We start from the raw sequence: 19,347 nt of genomic DNA, 5'->3' as shown, positions 1-19,347 counted from the left end.
TCCCCCCTCTTAATAAAAGGTAGCTGGATCCAGGCCAAAACATCAGTGGATGTGTGATCTGGCGAGAGACTCTTCCCTGGGGAGGTGCAGATGACTCAGTGCATGTGTGGTGGCAGTCCCTGGGGGTGATCAAGATCCACAGGGCCTGTCTGCTGTACTCTGCAGAAGCCAAGTGGAGATAGTGATAAGCGGTTTTTAAGCAGATTGTGGTTAACCTGGCTGTGTTCTGATATTGTAAATGAGGCATAGAAGAGGGTGAGTTTAAAATAGTATGTCAATCGGCGCACTGAGAGGTTACCAAATGTGATCCAAAACTTCTTGGAGAGGAATAGTAATTCCACGAGAGGAGAGTGGGTCTTCTGTTTGATTGGCAATGCCACTATTCAGGAAATGATGAAGTGAGAGGACAAGAGGGAGGCCTACTAGTTAGCAGGTGGCTAAAGAATGAGCTTGTGTGGTGTCTGATGTGATGTTCCAAAGCAAATAGCAAGTAGGTACTCACATGTCTGAACAGGACAATATGGGGTCAGGATCAGGAGATGCAGATTCTGGTGACTCCGAACTAGAACCAAAGAGGGGACCAGATTTAATACATATAGCACTCTTGCACACCAATGGTGACTTCTACCTAGATAAGACTGTTATTTGTGACAGGTGAAACTTTGTTACAACATGCACAGCCAGTGATCAGGACAGTATGGTGCTTAACATGAGAAAGTTGGGCGGATGGGAGCAGGAAGAAGCAAAGCAGAACTATAAGCGCACCCCCAGCCCTCCACAACAAACATTCGAGACTATTCCTCAGGAGACGGACAAATGGTTTACTGTCTTGTGCATGTTTTTTTCTAAGTCACAAAGTTGGGGATGTCAATTTGATTGTCTGTATAATGCCCTCAGACGTCAGAAGGTCTGGAGTGGAAGTAATGGATTCTATCAGCATATGTGTTGATCAAGTAAACTATATATGTGTGATATATGCAGTGGCTTAGCTAGACATTTGGACGCCAGGGCGGCCCCTGCGCTTGCCGCCCGTGGCAGGTGTTTGAAGAGGGGGGTGCTGGGGATTCCTGCGGCAGCCACCCCTGCGACTATCGCAGGTAAGAGCGGGAGGTTGGTGGGGGCGTCGCCCCCAAAACTCGTGCAGACGGGGTAGACCGCCCTCCCCTTGCTATGCCACTGGATATATGGTACACAGACAGAGGGATATAGAGCTCAAATATGATATATTAACATGAAATGTAAGAGGTATGACCAAGCCCACATCTTGTGCCAATTGGGCAAGGCACAGCCAGTAAGCACGCGTACTTTGATCATCATCTTGGATAATCTGGGAAACAGTTTGATAAGGAAGGTGTGCATTCCATCACCTTGTTTGATATTATATGACATTGCCCTTCATTGATGGTTTGCACCCAAAAGGAAAATCGAGGATTAATTGGATTAAAATTGTAGACATGCCACATGTAAAGCCCAAAATCTTGGTCCATAGCGCAAACTGCTGTTATTTTGAAAAAACGCCACAGTATTTACACTTAAGTTCTGGATACTCGTGTTCTACATATGTGATTAATATTGTGTATTGTCCCTTTTTTCACGCAAAGGTATTTTGTGTCAAGAAGCGTTTTATTTCAGTCTTGTTATTTATGTAAACTAAGTGGGTTATGGGAGTTGAAGTATGTGGGGTAGGTGTTGCTTTAGGGAACGGCACTAGTGACTGACTAATTCATTCTGCACGTAGGAGGGAGGAGCTTGGCTTTGCGCACGTGGTTTAAAATGGATGCTTTAGATGGGAAGGGTTAGACTTTTTACGGAGGTGGATGACGAGTGGAAAGAGGAATGGAGTTGTGGCAGGTACGTGTTTAATTGCGGTTGGGGCGGTGGGAGGATGTTGTGTGTGTGTTAGCGTTGATTAAATCTAAATGTGGATGCAGGGGATGATAGGAGAGTGTGTGAGTTTTGAGTTTGTGCTGGGAGAGCGATGAGAGTGTGGTTAGTATGATGGATAACAGAGCGCGATAGTGGTGAGTGAGAAAACACAGAAGAGGTGAGGGGTCACAAGGGAGGTTTTTATTTAAAGATAGATGCATGGTAGTAGGTAGGGATACGGGATGGCTATTTCATTATGGTACAGTTTAGGGGTGGTAATAGATTAGGTTGGTATTGGGGTAGAATGATTTTTGTTTTTGATTTGCTTTAAATTTGCACAGAAAGGCAAGGGATTCGTTTTATTATTGTACCATGAATTAAATATGGGAAGCATGATTGATTTTACATGTGATATAACGAACGGTGCTATAATGGTGTTTTTTAAAATTGTATTTTTGCAGTTAACCCTGACGAAGGGCTAGTGTTAGCCCGAAATGCATTGGGTCGTAAAATAAAGAATTCTGCCTTGGACTAATCATGTGATTTCGTCGTGTTCGTGAAAGAGGTCCGAGGACACATCTTGAGCATCAGAAGCTTTTGAAAACAAGCATGATACTTTACATGTGGGATTGAGAAGCAGAACTAAAAGTGTTTAAAATCGAACTTACGATGGATTCAGTGGAGGAAAATGGGCGAGTTTATTATGAAAAAGCAGCATCGTATATTTACGCTTTCGCTGTGCGACTGCTTTGGGGCGAAATGTCGCTCCACACAGCAGGATCAAGCCCACAAAGAGACACAGAATGTATGCTTATCTAATGGCGCAGGCAGATAAATACAGCATACATACAGGAAACACACATGAATGCTGCAGAATTACAGAAATTAGCCAGGAGATGCAGAGCCCAAGTAGCTGGCATGACATACTCAGCATATGTCAATGGGGTGCTCTTGTATATTTTGCCTGGGATCCCTTTTACAATACATACTAAACATGTTGACCTGGAGGGCAGATATGTGTTGGTGGAAGGTTTGTTAAATGGGAGCCTGCTGTTCCTACTGGCACTGTATGCACTAAATAGGAATCAGCCTGACATTTTGGGCACACTCACTCCTTCCCTGATCCCTGACCTGCAATCACCTTACATATGGAGGTAGATTTAAACTGTGTACAAAACAGTGATCTGGACAGATCTACTCCTCACTGCCTGGGACCAAATGTTATGGGCATGACCACTCATGACCACTTGCCATGTCACTCACCCTGCAGCAGAACAGGATGGCTCTACAACAGAGCATGGTATATAACTCTCAGATTCTAATTAACATCTATGTGCATACACCTGTTGTCTTTTCTGAAATGCAACATCTATTACACATGTACTTTTTAGTAGTGATATGGTTTTCTATATGTGAATTATTCCAGCATGTAAAACAGAAGGTTCACGTGTAATAATTGCCTGCACACGATTTAGCAAATGATAACTCATGGCACGTTGTATTGCAGTATGCTTGTATGCTAATAAGAGTCACGCCCGCTTGTGTTCGTTGCTTAGCCTCATTTGAAACCAGCACTTACCTGACTCCAGCTTTGGGGCCGCATTACCGAGTCTCTCGGCTCTCGGAGCAGTCGACTTCAGAGACTCGACGTCGCTCCATTCTTCCTGCTTCCGCTCTGGCGCCTTCAACGTATTTCCTGTAGGAGAAGAAAAAAAGACAACTAAGAAACGTTAACTAGCAACGTGGCAGTTACCTTGGTAAAACAAAAACATTTTACAGATATATCGGTAAGGTCATTTTTTCTTTGGCATATTTAAGAAAGGCACGCAATTACATCAGACACAAATCTCAAGCCAATTAAATGAACAATTTCCATTAATGAACCTCAGACATTCCGTAGGCAATAACTGGTTCTGTAGAAACTCATACTTTTGTTTAATGGTGAAATTAACCGGAATACAGCAGAGATGAACTGGCAATATAGTTGCCTTTGAAATGTGAATTCTGAATATTGTACAGTGACAATAACTGTATATGTTATAATATGAATGAGTGTTTGTAAACAGTGAATTAGTCAGAGAAAACAGGCTGTTTGCAACGATTGCCTATCGAGCTTCAATTTAATTGTGCAATACTCAATCGAACACAGTATTGAATATAATCCCTCAATAATTTTCTTCTTTCGAATATTATTTGTTTATTTCCGATGATTATTTCAAGTACAAGATTGAAAGAAAGATACTTTCAGGTACTGCAAGTTTCACAGTTAAAAAGGTACTGTCAATCATATATTAGATAGATGAGTGACTAAATGCATATGTGTAACCTTTCTGTTCACAAAATACCACTTACATAGGAATCGCTCCTTTGTGATGATATCTATTACGCACATCCTTGAATATATTTTGACATCTTCCTGAAGAAGTGTTTTTTATACACCTAGGTAGGGATCAGGCCAACAGAATCGGAAGAGTCTTAAGGTTAATTACGGTGTTAGTAATAGTTGTGTTTCTCTTTTAGTGCCTGGATTGTTACAAGAGGTAGAACATATACCCAGACCCAACTCCCTGATGATCATTCCATTCCAGAGACACTGAGAGGCAGTTTATTCCAGTGCAACAGACCTGTCAACTGATTCCAATCTCTTCTCTTGTCTCTCATCCCAATCCCCTTTCCCCTTGGGAGCTTGCAGACTGGAGATAGTTTCTACAATCATTGCCGTTCTGTCGGTTCCCAGAGGAATTAGGGAAAAGTCCTCATCAGAGAAGGGAAAAAACTGGAGTTCAGGTGAGTGGCTTGTCATAACAGAAGGCTAAGCCACAACACCTTGTTCCTCTTTTGATGAACACTAGTCATGGAATGTGCACAGACCGCCTCAGACACTTCACACTTGACTGATATAATTCGTAAGTTAACTGAAGAAATGCAACAATTAATACAAGAAAATCTCACACTTAGGGGGGAAGTTACTAGAAGTAAAACTGAATTCATGCAATGGGGAGATACAAGGGTGTCTGAACCCTGACCAGTTTTAGCTCCACCCAAATTTGGTCCAACAACATTTTCCTTGTTAGGTTCTTCCAATCAACGTCCTGATCAAAATCTTCAAGTGACTGTCGTGACTCCTAATCCAGATCAGTTGACTAATCCTGAATGTTTTTCTGGAGACAGTAATCATTTTGCGTCATTTATGAGTCATTGTCACTTACATTTTTTATGTAAATGACAGATATTCAACAATGATTCTGCCAAGACCGCCTTTATTATCTCTTATTTAGGTGGGGTAGCTGCAAACTGGGCAATGCCCATGACTGAGAATAACGACCCTGTTTTGAATAATTTCAATGCATTTAAAGACGCTATGTCTCGTCTTCTTACTAAACAAGTTTTCATACAATCTAGTGACAACAAATTGTTACATTTACGACAAGGATCTCATTACTTATATCACCAGTTTTAATCAACTAATTTCTGAAACACATTGGCCTGAGGAAAAATGTGCTTCATTGTTTTATCGAGGACTCAGGGATGAGCTAAAAGAACCATTGGCTCACATTGTAGACTTGCCTGAGGATTATACAGAGTTCATAGATCTTGTTGTCAAATTAGATCATAGGCTAGGAGAGAGAAAGAATGAAAGACCACGTGGAGAACCCCATGTAGTCATTGTCAAAACAGAGGAAAAAGATACTGAAGAAAGACAGAATAGTTCTGAACCCATGCAAATAGGGGGACAAAAAGACCCACTAACTACAGATGAGGAGGAACATCGCCGAAAAGGAAATCTTTGCTTATACTGTGGCAAGGCTGGACACTTTGCAATACAATCTAAAAAGAAAAAAGTTATTGCAAATATAGAGATGAACCAATCAGATGTGGGAAACTGATTCTGTTGAAGGGCAAGGAGTTCACCCCTTTGAGAGTAAATGACTCACAGATCTCACATGTGTCACCAACATAATTAATCATATTCCTCGTCACGTGACCATCAGAATTACCTTTATTATCTCAGCCCAACAGAGACATAGTCTTTCAGTTTTAATTGACTCAAGGTCCCACAGGCAATTTTCTTGACTTAAGTTTAGCAAACAAATTAGGAGTTGCACAGGTGACCAAGGCATAACCTGAACCTGTAAGGGCAGTAGATTGCCCAGCACTTTCATCAGGCCTAATCAGATTTCATACTACTCCAATAACGTTAGTTTGTGAAAACGGTCATACTGGACAAACGGTTTTTGACCTAATTGACACACCCACGTTTGGAGTCATGCTTGGTGATCCCTGGCTAGAATTACACATTCCTAAAATAGGTTGGGTTAAAAGAACCATCAATTTGGATGAATTATTCTGTAAAACACATTGTTATCAAGAGGCACAGGATCCCTTTATTCCTTTGTATTGCGCTAGTACATAGAATTCTTCCCTCCCATTGTCGACATCTCCTTCACAGTTACCAAAAAAATACCAAGACTTCACTGACGTCTTTGATCCAATTCAAGCCCCTCAATTACCACCCTATTGGGTGTATGATTGTAGAATTGATTTAATTCCAGGTGCTGTTCTGTCATGCTGCAGAATTTATGCACTCACCGAACCTGAGACACAGTACCTGAAAAAATACTTGGACAAATTACTAGAGATCGGATTCATTAGACACCCTACATCCCCTGTTTCCTCTTCACTTTTTTTTGTAACAAAGAAAACTGGCGATCTCAGGGCTTGCATTGACTATCGAGCAGTCAATAAGGTTACTATTAAAAATTGCCATCCATTACCACTTATCCCAGTTCTTTTAGATCAAATAAAATGTTCCACAATAGACACCAAATTAGATGTTCGTGGTCCTTATCACCTTATACGTATAAAACAAGGAGAGGAGTGGAAAACCGCCTTCTGCACTAAATTTGGCTTATTTGAATATACAGTTATGACGTTCGGATTATGCAATGCTTCCGCGGCATTTCAGTATTTTATAAACAAAGTTCTTCATGATTTCCTAGACATCTGCGTTATTGTCTACATAGACAATATCTTGATCTTTTCCAAAACTGAAGAACAACACATTCATCATGTTAAATCCATTTTACAAAGACTCAGAGCTTACTCCTTAGATGCAAAATGGATTAAATGTATTTTTCATGTTTAATCAGTAGAATTTCTTGGTTATTTGCTCTCCCCAGAAGGAATCACAATGGACCCCAAGAAAGTAAAAGCCATTCTGAATTGGCCTTCACCAATGTCTGTAAAAGAAGTACAGCGAGTTCTGGGATTCGCGAACTTCTACAGACGGTTTTTAGCCAATTTTTATGGTATTGTTACACCCATCACACAACTTTTAAGAAAAGGACAACCATTCTGTTGGAATAAAGACACAGAACAGGCTTTCCAAACCTTAAAAGAGGCCTTCACCACCGCCCCTATTTTTGCTCACCTGGACCCACATCAACCGTACTTTGTAGAAGCAGATGCTTCTCAAAGTGCCTTAGGAGGAGTCTTATTCCCCAAAAAATTCTCAACACAGGACATCTACATCCATTAGCTTACTAGTCACGTAAGTTACTTCAAGCATAACAAAATTATACAGTGGCTGAACGTGTACTTCTAGCTATCAACTCAGTCTTCACTGAGTGGAGACATCATTTGTTAGGAGCAAAACATACTATCACAATATTTACAGACCATAAGAATTTAGAATTCTTCACATCTGTAAAAGCCCTTACTCCAAGACAAATGCGTTGGTTACACTTTTTTAGTGAATTTGATTTTCTCATTAAATACCTTCTTGGACAAAAACAAATATTATCTGACACTTTATCTAGACTAAGAGAGAATGAGAACAAGGACAATCATTTGCCTCCTCAAAGCATTATCCCTCCTTAAAAAATAATTGCAGTAGCCCAAACTGATATTTTCTTATCTGAAGTTAAAAAGGCATTTCAAAATGTTGATCAACAAAAATGGTTGCAAAAACCTCACAATACTATCCAAGACGAATATCTTTTTCATAATGATAAATTATTTATCCCACAAGAAAATCTAAGACAACAAGTTCTATCATGGCACCACGACTCCAGCATAGCAGGGCATCCAGGCAAGCACAAAACCTTAGAATTATGTTGAGGAAATTTATGGTGGGATACCATCCAAAAAGATGTACAGACTTGTATTAAGACTTGTCCGATTTGTGCTCGCAACAAATCACAGCCCATAGCCCCTGCTGGACTACTCCACCCTTTACCTATTCCACCCACACTATGGCATACAATTAGTTTAGATTTTATTACTGACCTGCCAAAATCAAATAATTACACAACTATCTTGGCCGTAGTGGATATGCTATCCAAAATGAGTCATTTTATCCCCTTAAAAAAACTACCCACAGCTACAGAATTCAGTGACATCTTTTTACATCATATTGTAAAACTTCATGGTCTGCCAACCAAAATTGTGTCTGATCGCAACCCAAATTTACTTCAAAATTCTGGAAAACCTTATGTTCACAATTAGGGATAGAAATAGCTTTATCATCTGCCTTCCATCCACAAACAGATGGTCAAACGAAAAAGGTTAATCAGTACCTTGAACAAAGTTTATGCTGTCTAACCGCTACTATGACATCTCAATGGGACCAAGCTCACCCTCTAGAAGAATTCTTGCAAAAGTATAGCATTCATGCTGCATTGGGTTGCTCACCCTTTTTTTTCTTACTGGTTTTCATCTCCGTTCAATTCCCACATTACTCCCATCACAACCCGATATCATGCCCTCTGTATCAGAAAGATTAAAACACTTACACATCATAAAAGAGAAGGCTAAAAACAGTTTAGCCCAAAACTAAATCAGCACAAAAATTAAGACTGATAAACATAGATCTCCAGAGCCATTGTATAAGGTTGGTTAACTAGTTTGGTTATCTACTTGTAATATCCATTTAAAAGGCCCAAAGAAATTGCAACCACGTTTTATTGGTCCCTTTAAAATTAAACAAGTATTGAACCCAGTATCTGTTCAGTTACAATTACCCGATGAATATTCAATACATCCTGTATTCCACGTTTCCCTCATAAAACCATACCATCTGTTCACTAGGAAAGATAATCCTCCTCCACCAATTGTGGTAGGTGATGTCCTGGAATATGAAGTCCAACATATTCTGGATGCTAATAGAATACAAGGTGAATTACATTACCTAATAGGCTGGAAGGGTTATGCTGCTTCTGAAAGGTCATGGAACCAGCATCACGTGTACATGCCTCTAAAATGGTTAAACGCTTTCATGCTCTCCATCCAGAGAAACCTCGTCATAAAAAGAAGACCTTTGGGGAGGGGGAACTGTTATGGGCATGACCGCTCATGACCACTTTCAATGTCACTCACCCTGCAGTAGAACAGGTTAGCTCTACAACAGAGCATGGTAAATAGCTCTGAGATTTTAATTAACATCTGTGTGCATACACCTGTTGTCTTTTCTGAAATGCAACATCTATTACACAGGTACTTTTTAGTAGTGATATGGTTTTCTATATGTGAATTATTCCAGTATGTAAAACAGAAGGTTCACGTGTAATAATTGCTTAAACACGATTCAGCAAAATGATGACTCATGGCACGTTGTATTGCAGTATGCTTGTATGTTAATAAGAGTCATATCGGTAGAAGCTGCAGGCACATGTAAACAGACAAACGTGCAACACGTTAAAGAACACTTGAAGCAGAGAAGCGATGATATTTAAACTGAGCCCGCTTGAGTTTGTTGCTTAGCCTCGTTTGAATCCAGCACTTACCTGACTCCAGCTTCGCAGCTGCATTCCTGAGTCTCCCAGCCCTCGGTGCAGTCGACTTCAGAGGCTCTCCGTGGCTCTGTTCTTCCTGGTTCCGCTCTGGCGTCTTCGACGTATTTCCTGTTGGAGAAGAAAAAAACACAACTGGGAAACGTTACCTAGCAACATGGCAATTACCTTGGTAAAACAAAAACGTTTTGCAGATATAGCGGTAAGGTCATTTTTTCTTTGGCATATTTAAGAAAGGCATACAATCTTGTCAACACAAATCTCAAAGCAATTAAGTGAACAATTCATATTAATGAACTTCAGACATTCTGTAGGCAATAACTGGGTCTGTAGAAAATCTGACTTTTGTTTAATGGTGAAATTAACCAGAATACAGCAAAGACGAGCTGAAAATATAGTTGCCTTTAAAATGTGAATTCTGAATATTGTACAGTGACAATAACTGTATATGTAATAATGTGAATGAGTGTTTGTAAACAGAGAAAAGAGGCTGTTTGCAACAATTGCCTATCAAGCTTCAATTTAATTGCGCAATACTCAATCGAACTCAGTACTGAATATAATCCCACAATGATTTTCTTCTTTTGAATATTATTTGTTTATTTTAGATAATTATTTCAAGTACAAAATCGAAAGAAAGATACTTTCAGGTACTGCAAGTTTCACAGTTAAAAAGGTACTGGAAATCATATATTAGATAGATGAGTGACTAAATGCATATTTGTATCCTTTTTGTTCACAAAATACAACTTACAATGGAATTGCTCCTTGATGATGATTTCTATTGCACACATCCTTGAATATATTTTGACATCTTCATGAAGAAGTGTTTTTCATACACCGAGGTGAGGATCAGGTCAACAGATTTGGAAGATTCTTTAAGTTAATTACGGTGTTAGTAATAATTGTGTTTCTCTTCTAGTACTTGGATTGTTACAAGGGTTAGAACATATACCCAAACCCAACTCCCTGATGATCATTCCATTCCAGAGACACTGAGAGGCAGTTTATTCCAGTGCAACAGACTTGTCAACTGATTCCAGTCTCTTCTCTTGTCTCTCATCCCTATCTCCTTTCCCCTTGGGGGCTTGCAGACTGGCGATCGTTTCTACAATCATTGCCGTTCTCTCGGTTCCTAGAGGGACTAAGGAACAGTCCTTGTCAGAGAAGGAACAAACTGGAGTTCAGGTGAGTGTCTTGTCATAACACCCAAAGTGTTAGAGCAATAGCTACTTTCAGTGTTAGAGCAATAGCTACTTTCAGAAGTGGGTGCTGTCAGAACCACTTTCAGAGGACACAGGGCTAACAGGAGCTACTGGATCTCACCGTGGTAGTTGAGGCCTTTTACTCCTAATGATATGCGGCCTGACTGATTATGAGCTCTGAGCAACTGGGCCAACTACCCCTTCAGAACGGGGCCATGGCCTGACGCCAATTGAGTAGGCAGGCCCTTCCATCCTACAATATCCTGGCCCCTATGAGTGTTCTGACTCCTTCCCTCCCCCACATACCCAGAGGGTCTAGGGTCACCAGAGAGCCTATCCTGAGACACTCTGGTAATGGCTACTGTAGGAGAGTAGGATCTGCACTTATGTTGCCCCCACTTTTCTTCTGATGTTTACACTGGTTTCTGGCTATAGTCTGGCTGTGTCCCTGCTAATCAGGGCCCCAGCCTCTTTGTTCTCTCTAAACAACTTGGAGTGCATATTAGCTGCACTAGTGATTGGATACTGTGGTACCTTATGAGCCCCTAGTATATGGTACCTTAGGTACCAAGGGCATAGGTACTTTGCAGGCCTACCAGGGGCTAAAGCATGTATTATGCCACCCCTGGGAAGCAGACTAAATCTGACACCACAGGCCTGCTACTGCAGCCTGGGTGAAGTAGTGTTAGCACTCCTCACTGAGGTATAAGTTCCCTATATCTCACCTTACACACACATATAAAACTATCACTCACCCCTAAGGCAGGCCCTATCAATCCTGAGGGCAGGGTGCTTGGTTTCCATGTGAGGGGATGCCTCTGCCTGAGCAGGGCCCCTCTGCAGCTCTCAGAGTCTATTCTCTGTAGCTGTTTGTGGATGCGGTAAAACCATATACTCTTACGTGCATTATAACCTAGCGGTAAATGCTAACTTTGGGATGGCTACATCAAAATATGTCGTGTTTGGTGTCAAACGCCTTGGAATCATACCCCCACACCAGTAACTGGTGTGGGAGTATGATCCCACCCTTCTAGAGGGATAGACATGTACCTACTGTGGAAACACGGTAGAATCCTGAAAGAGCCCTGGCATCACAAAATGGATGCCACCAGCACAGACACTGGGCTGCCCTCCTGCTGCTGATCGAAACTCGCAGTGGAGGAGGCCCAACAATAGGCATCCTGGCACAGGAAGGTGTAACCACCTCTCAGACAGGATTTAGTGTATTGGGGCTGGGTGGGTGCACTCCTAGAGTGCTTTGAAGTCCTACACTGGGGGAGCAGTAGGCTCCTCTGTGCATATGCCAGCTCAGACCGGTTCAGGGGCTACCAGCCCCTGCTCTGGCACGAAACTGGACAAAGGGAAGTGGGTGTGACCACCCACTCCCCTGACCCTCCCATAGGAGTGGTCATAGAGCTAGTCCCTCCCTTTCCTTTAGTATAAGATAGGGAAACCTTGCCATTGCAAACTAGATATCCCTGGACGATGCTCTACAAGAAGAATCCTGGACCTTCGACATTCCACTACCTTTGGAAGACTGAAGAATCTCCCTTGGAGTCAAGGAGTGACTCCCCTGTTTGGCAGGCACCAAAACTTTGAATCAACAGTCGCAAACTTTCCCACTCCCGCCGGAGTCCGAAGTCCCTGCAACCCCAGAAGTAGATTTCCTGACTTCTTGACAGCCATTGTGAGTCCCCAGCAAACCTGAGGTGAGTGGACCGCACGAGTGATGAGGAACAGCAATACCCGGGTACCGTGCACTATTGTCAAGTGCAACCCCTTCACGACATTCTACAAGCATGTGCATTGGACCATGTGTGGTCCAAGCCTCCAGCAGGATTTCCACTGAAAATCAGAGGCCTACCTTGTCCCGAGTGACCGTGGGCTCCTGTGAAGTGAATCCTCCCAAGGCGTCTTTGCAATCCCTTGCCGGTTGGCTTGTGGGTCCCCTGAAGACGTTTTCATCAAACCAAAGGAATCCCCGGGTTGCTCCAGGCCTGCCCTGACTTACTCTTGCTGGGTGAGTCCCTCAGACCTTGCTGGTCTGCACCGCTGACTTTCTTCACATTCCACGAGACTTGCTGTTGCCAAGGCTTGTTGGCTCCAATCCAGTTGTCAACACCTCAGTAAGCTGCAGACTTTGTGAGACATTCCAAATCCAGCTTCTGGTCATCGTCAACACCTCCTGGACCACGTGGCTGAAGAGTCAAGACGCCCGTGGTCACCTGAAATCACCCGACATCTGTGGGCATCCAGCTTCCTGGATCCGGGTCCCTGCAAGTGACTTTGAACACTGTCTCCACTGCTTTCAGGTCCTCTTTCTTCAGAATCCAGCCTTGGATTCCACCGGACACTTCTCCTGTCTTCAGCAAGTCTTCTTTGGCTCCCATTGAAAACAACGCCGCGACCCGACAGCAAAAGACACCTATGCACCTGGCTTCCCTGGGTGAGGTAACTCGTGCACTCCGGTGCTCCTGTGTGTGTTGGTCCTCAAACTACTTACCTTGTAAGTGACTTGCTTGTAGACTCTCCCGAAGTAACTTAAAATTCCAACCGCGACTTGCTCCATTGAAGTCTATTGGGATCCGCGGCTGTGTTCTCACACTGCATGCGTCTCCCGTGGGTCCTTTACTTACCTGCCTTGGGTGGATTAGTGAGGCCCCAGCGCTTCTGAAGACCATAGGCCTTCTCCCTTTTCAAGTCGTTCTTCTTATACCTCTTTTTTAGTATATGGTCTGGTACGCCCCTAGAGCCCCAGCCATATTTGTGCTTAATTTGTTGTGAAACATTGATTTGTGCATATGTTCCTGACTTCTAATCTCATAAAGAGATTAGTAGAGTGTGTCTAGAATTAAATACATATATATTTTATATATATACCTGTGTGGTGTCCTTTCATTTGGCAATTCAAGAGATTATAATGTAAAAGAAGCTCCTTTACATTCCTCAGAGACTTAGCCTAAAGGCTGCTCTCCACAGCTACCACTAGGATAGCTTTCTTTAAAAGTTTGTCTTAAACCTATCTACCATAAGAGTCGAATTGGACTGGTGCAAGGTGGCCACTTTAACTAGTGACCACCATATGCCAGGTCAACTTCTCACATTGGTGGGCAGCGTGTGGGATTATAGTTTGCCACTGTTTTACCAGAAAATCTCTATTGGAATTACTAACTGAAAACCACTAAACGTACTCAAGGTACATATAAAGTCAAGCTTAGTATCAACAAGTTCTACTGAACTTAGAGCTGTGAGTGAAGGGATAGCACACCCTTGCTACAGCTCAAGCTAGGACCAGTAGGCCACAAACTAGTGTAGGTAGTACAATACTGCACAACACTAGAATGTCCTTAAGGGTTGGAGCCAGTGGGTCCACCCAGCCTCAGTATAAGGACATGACTTTCTTTGACTTGAAAGCCATGTGTGCTGCAAGGCACCTGAGGATAGGACAGACACCCTCCACACTACAACTGATAGATCTGCTGACAGCAGATGATCTTAAGTTAGCTCTAGGAGCTAAGGGGTCTGAATCAGGGAGTGGGTCAGCTATAGTCTCTGGGTCAGATGATGAAAATTAAGATGACCTGGACTCTGTGGTTGAAGGGGCAGATCCACAGGGATCTGAAAAGGACAGAAGAATTCTCCCTAAGAGAACTGACAGAGTGGAGGAGAGGCCTAGGTCCCTTTCTAGGGAATCTGACCACTCATATCACTCTGGCAGAGAATCTGTCCACCAGAGGAGCTTATATCTTCCTAGAAGAGAAACCTCCTCTGAAAGAATGTACAAACTTCTACAGTATGAGGAAGCAAGAGTTGCCCTCAAGGCCAAGCAGTTGGCATTAGATAGAGAAGCCTTTGAGCTCCAGAGAGCTTCTAGAAAAGAGGGATTAGAACCCCCTGGTGGCAGCAACAGTGCCCCTAGAGTCAGAGATTACATTCCAGACCATAGGAACCTGTCCAAGGTTGTCCCTCCCTACCAGAGTGGGAATGATGTCCACAAATGGATAACAGCTATGGAGAGGGCATGTAGAGTACAACAGGTCCCCCAGAAACAGTGGCCAGCAATCTTGTGGCTCTCCTTTTCTGATAAAGGTAGAGACAAGCTCCTCACTGTTAGAGAAGAGGATGCTGATGATTATGAAGTCCTGAAGAGTGCATTAATAGATGGGTTTGGCTTAACCACTGAACAGTACAGGTTGAAGTTCAGAGACACCCAGAAAGCACAGACTCAGGACTGACTTTGTAGATTGTGCAACCAAGGCTCTGGAGGGTTGGCTGGTTGGTAGTAGATTTACTGATTTTAAGGGATTGTATAATCTTATGATGAGAGAACAGATCCTTAATAATTGCCAAAAACAGTTGTTGCATCAATACTTGGTGGACTCTGATCTGACCTCTCCCCAAGAATTGGGAAAGAAGGCAGATAAATGGGTCAGAACCAGGGTGAGGCAGAAAACCCAGAACCAAGGGGGTGGCACTAAGAAGCTTGATTCTAAAGGCTCTGAGAAAGGTGGGGATAAGTCAAAAGACCAGAAGTCTTCACAAGGGCCCCAAAAATCTGCATCTGGTGGGGATTCACAGTCCAACACAGGGAAAGGCCAAAAGAAGCCCTGGTGCAAATTCTGTAAACAGAAAGGGCACTGGACTTCTGACTGTAACAAGTCCAAAGACCAAACCACCACCACTCCTGCCCTTAATGCAACTGTTCCCCCTAGTACAGCTACTGGTGGAGGTGGTAATCAGAATAAGGGTGTAGTAGGGTTGACCCTGGGTTCTGAAGTGGACTCTGGCCTAGTCAGAGTACCCACTCAGGCATTGCTGATTTGTGATGGAGACAATGATATGTCCTTCCTAGTGAGCCCCAGTAATCTGGGCAAATACAAACAGCAGCCTGTAATAAATGGCAAACAGGCTTTGGCATTCAGGGACACAGGTGCTAGTGTCACCATGGTGTTACAACAAACAAATGATGGACGGAATGCTGGCAATGCAGACATTCTCCCCCAGTCAAGAGATCTGGGTTAAATCCATCGTTCTTTTGCCCACTACGCCACCCCAGTTCAGACATGGCCATATGCAAATCAGTCTTGACCCTGTGCCTCATGGGAACAGTCCAGCCCGAACTGCCAAGCCATGTCTTCACTGGACCGGAATCAAGCATCCTAGGACCGGTTTCTGGCTATCAGCCGTCATCAGCCAGGATAGCTTGACTCCAGTGGCGTAGTGAGCACGGGTCCCACGTCTGGGAATACCCATCCCACTTAGGGCGAAAAGCGTTACAACAAACAAATGATGGACGGAATGCTGGCAATGCAGACATTCTCCCCCAGTCAAGAGATCTGGGTTAAATCCATCGTTCTTTTGCTCACTACGCCACCCCAGTTCAGACATGGCCATATGCAAATCAGTCTTGACCCTGTGCCTCATGGGAACAGTCCAGCCCGAACTGCCAAGCCATGTCTTCCCTGGACCGGAATCAAGCATCCTAGGACCGGTTTCTGGCTATCAGCCGTCATCAGCCAGGATAGCTTGACACCAGTGGCGTAGTGAGCACGGGTCCCACGTCTGGGAATACCCATCCCACTTAGGGCGAAAAGCGTTACAACAAACAAATGATGGACGGAATGCTGGCAATGCAGACATTCTCCCCCAGTCAACAGATCTGGGTTAAATCCATCGTTCTTTTGCCCACTACGCCACCCCAGTTCAGACATGGCCATATGCAAATCAGTCTTGACCCTGTGCCGAATGGGAACAGTCCAGCCCGAACTGCCAAGCCATGTCTTCCCTGGACCGGAATCAAGCATCCTAGGACCGGTTTCTGGCTATCAGCCGTCATCAGCCAGGATAGCTTGACTCCATGTCTAAACTGGGGTGGTGTAGTGGGCAAAAGAACGATGGATTTAACCCAGAACTCTTGACTGGGGGAGAATGTATGCATTGTCAGCATTCCGTCCATCATTTGTTTGTTGTAACGCTTTTCGCCCTAAGTGGGATGGGTATTCCCAGACGTGGGACCCGTGCTCACTACGCCACTGGAGTCAAGCTATCCTGGCTGATGACGGCTGATAGCCAGAAACCGGTCCTAGGATGCTTGATTCCGGTCCAGGGAAGACATGGCATAGCAGTTCGGGCTGGACTGTTCCCATGAGGCACAGGGTCAAGACTGATTTGCATATGGCCATGTCTAAACTGGGGTGGTGTAGTGGGCAAAAGAACGATGGATTTAACCCAGATCTCTTGACTGGGGGAGAATGTATGCATTGTCAGCATTCCGTCCATCATTTGTTTGTTGTAACGCTTTTCGCCCTAAGTGGGATGGGTATTCCCAGACGTGGGATCCGTGCTCACTACGCCACTGGAGTCAAGCTATCCTGGCTGATGACGGCTGATAGCCAGAAACCGGTCCTAGGATGCTTGATTCCGGTCCAGGGAAGACATGGCTTAGCAGTTCGGGCTGGACTGTTCCCATGAGGCACAGGGTCAAGACTGATTTGCATATGGCCATGTCTAAACTGGGGTGGTGTAGTGGGCAAAAGAACGATGGATTTAACCCAGATCTCTTGACTGGGGGAGAATGTATGCATTGTCAGCATTCCGTCCATTATTTGTTTGTTGTAACGCTTTTCGCCCTAAGTGGGATGGGTATTCCCAGACGTGGGACCCGTGCTCACTACGCCACTGGAGTCAAGCTATCCTGGCTGATGACGGCTGATAGCCAGAAACCGGTCCTAGGATGCTTGATTCCGGTCCAGGGAAGACATGGCTTAGCAGTTCGGGCTGGACTGTTCCCATGAGGCACAGGGTCAAGACTGATTTGCATATGGCCATGTCTAAACTGTGGTGGTGTAGTGGGCAAAAGAACGATGGATTTAATCCAGATCTCTTGACTGGGGGAGAATGTATGCATTGTCAGCATTCCGTCCATCATTTGTTTGTTCAAACGCTTTTCGCCCTAAGTGGGATGGGTATTCCCAGACGTGGGACCCGTGCTCACTACGCCACTGGAGTCAAGCTATCCTGGCTGATGACGGCTGATAACCAGAAACCGGTCCTAGGATGCTTGATTCCGGTCCAGGGAAGACATGGCTTAGCAGTTCGGGCTGGACTGTTCCCATGAGGCACAGGGTCAAGACTGATTTGCATATGGCCATGTCTAAACTGGGGTGGTGTAGTGGGCAAAAGAACGATGGATTTAACCCAGATCTCTTGACTGGGGGAGAATGTATGCATTGTCAGCATTCCGTCCATCATTTGTTTGTTGTAACGCTTTTCGCCCTAAGTGGGATGGGTATTCCCAGACGTGGGACCCGTGCTCACTACGCCACTGGAGTCAAGCTATCCTGGCTGATGACGGCTGATAGCCAGAAACCGGTCCTAGGATGCTTGATTCCGGTCCAGGGAAGACATGGCTTAGCAGTTCGGGCTGGACTGTTCCCATGAGGCACAGGGTCAAGACTGATTTGCATATGGCCATGTCTAAACTGGGGTGGTGTAGTGGGCAAAAGAACGATGGATTTAACCCAGATCTCTTGACTGGGGGAGAATGTATGCATTGTCAGCATTCCGTCCATCATTTGTTTGTTGTAACGCTTTTCGCCCTAAGTGGGATGGGTATTCCCAGACGTGGGACCCGTGCTCACTACGCCACTGGAGTCAAGCTATCCTGGCTGATGACGGCTGATAGCCAGAAACCGGTCCTAGGATGCTTGATTCCGGTCCAGGGAAGACATGGCTTAGCAGTTTGGGCTGGACTGTTCCCATGAGGCACAGGGTCAAGACTGATTTGCATATGGCCATGTCTAAACTGGGGTGGTGTAGTGGGCAAAAGAACAATGGATTTAACCCAGATCTCTTGACTGGGGGAGAATGTCTGCATTGCCAGCATTCCGTCCATCATTTGTTTGTTGTAACGCTTTTCGCCCTAAGTGGGATGGGTATTCCCAGACGTGGGACCCGTGCTCACTACGCCACTGGTGTCAAGCTATCCTGGCTGATGACGGCTGATAGCCAGAAACCGGTCCTAGGATGCTTGATTCCGGTCCAGGGAAGACATGGCTTGGCAGTTCGGGCTGGACTGTTCCCATGAGGCACAGGGTCAAGACTGATTTGCATATGGCCATGTCTGAACTGGGGTGGCGTAGTGAGCAAAAGAACGATGGATTTAACCCAGATCTCTTGACTGGGGGAGAATGTCTGCATTGCCAGCATTCCGTCCATCATTTGTTTGTTGTAACGCTTTTCGCCCTAAGTGGGATGGGTATTCCCAGACGTGGGACCCGTGCTCACTACGCCACTGGAGTCAAGCTATCCTGGCTGATGACGGCTGATAGCCAGAAACCGGTCCTAGGATGCTTGATTCCGGTCCAGTGAAGACATGGCTTGGCAGTTCGGGCTGGACTGTTCCCATGAGGCACAGGGTCAAGACTGATTTGCATATGGCCATGTCTAAACTGGGGTGGTGTAGTGGGCAAAAGAACGATGGATTT

The 19,347-nt window shown here is 44.4% G+C and overlaps 1 long non-coding RNA gene across 1 annotated transcript in view; it reads right to left on the bottom strand.

Moving 5' to 3' along the window:
- Nucleotides 1–541: 541 nt before the first annotated feature.
- The window catches only part of LOC146817351 (uncharacterized), a 158,578-nt gene continuing 139,772 nt past the window's right edge, over nt 542–19,347 (bottom strand). Inside the window, exons 2-4 of the long non-coding RNA XR_014962537.1 lie at nt 9,651–9,767; nt 3,446–3,562; nt 542–562 (exon numbers count right to left, since the gene is read on the bottom strand). This is a non-coding gene — a long non-coding RNA (uncharacterized LOC146817351). The remainder of the gene's footprint in view (nt 563–3,445; nt 3,563–9,650; nt 9,768–19,347) is intronic.

Source organism: Triturus cristatus, chromosome 6 (genome assembly GCF_964204655.1).
Source record: "Triturus cristatus chromosome 6, aTriCri1.1, whole genome shotgun sequence".
NCBI classification, from domain to species: domain Eukaryota; kingdom Metazoa; phylum Chordata; class Amphibia; order Caudata; family Salamandridae; genus Triturus; species Triturus cristatus.
This window is presented reverse-complemented; position numbering and strand designations above follow the sequence as displayed.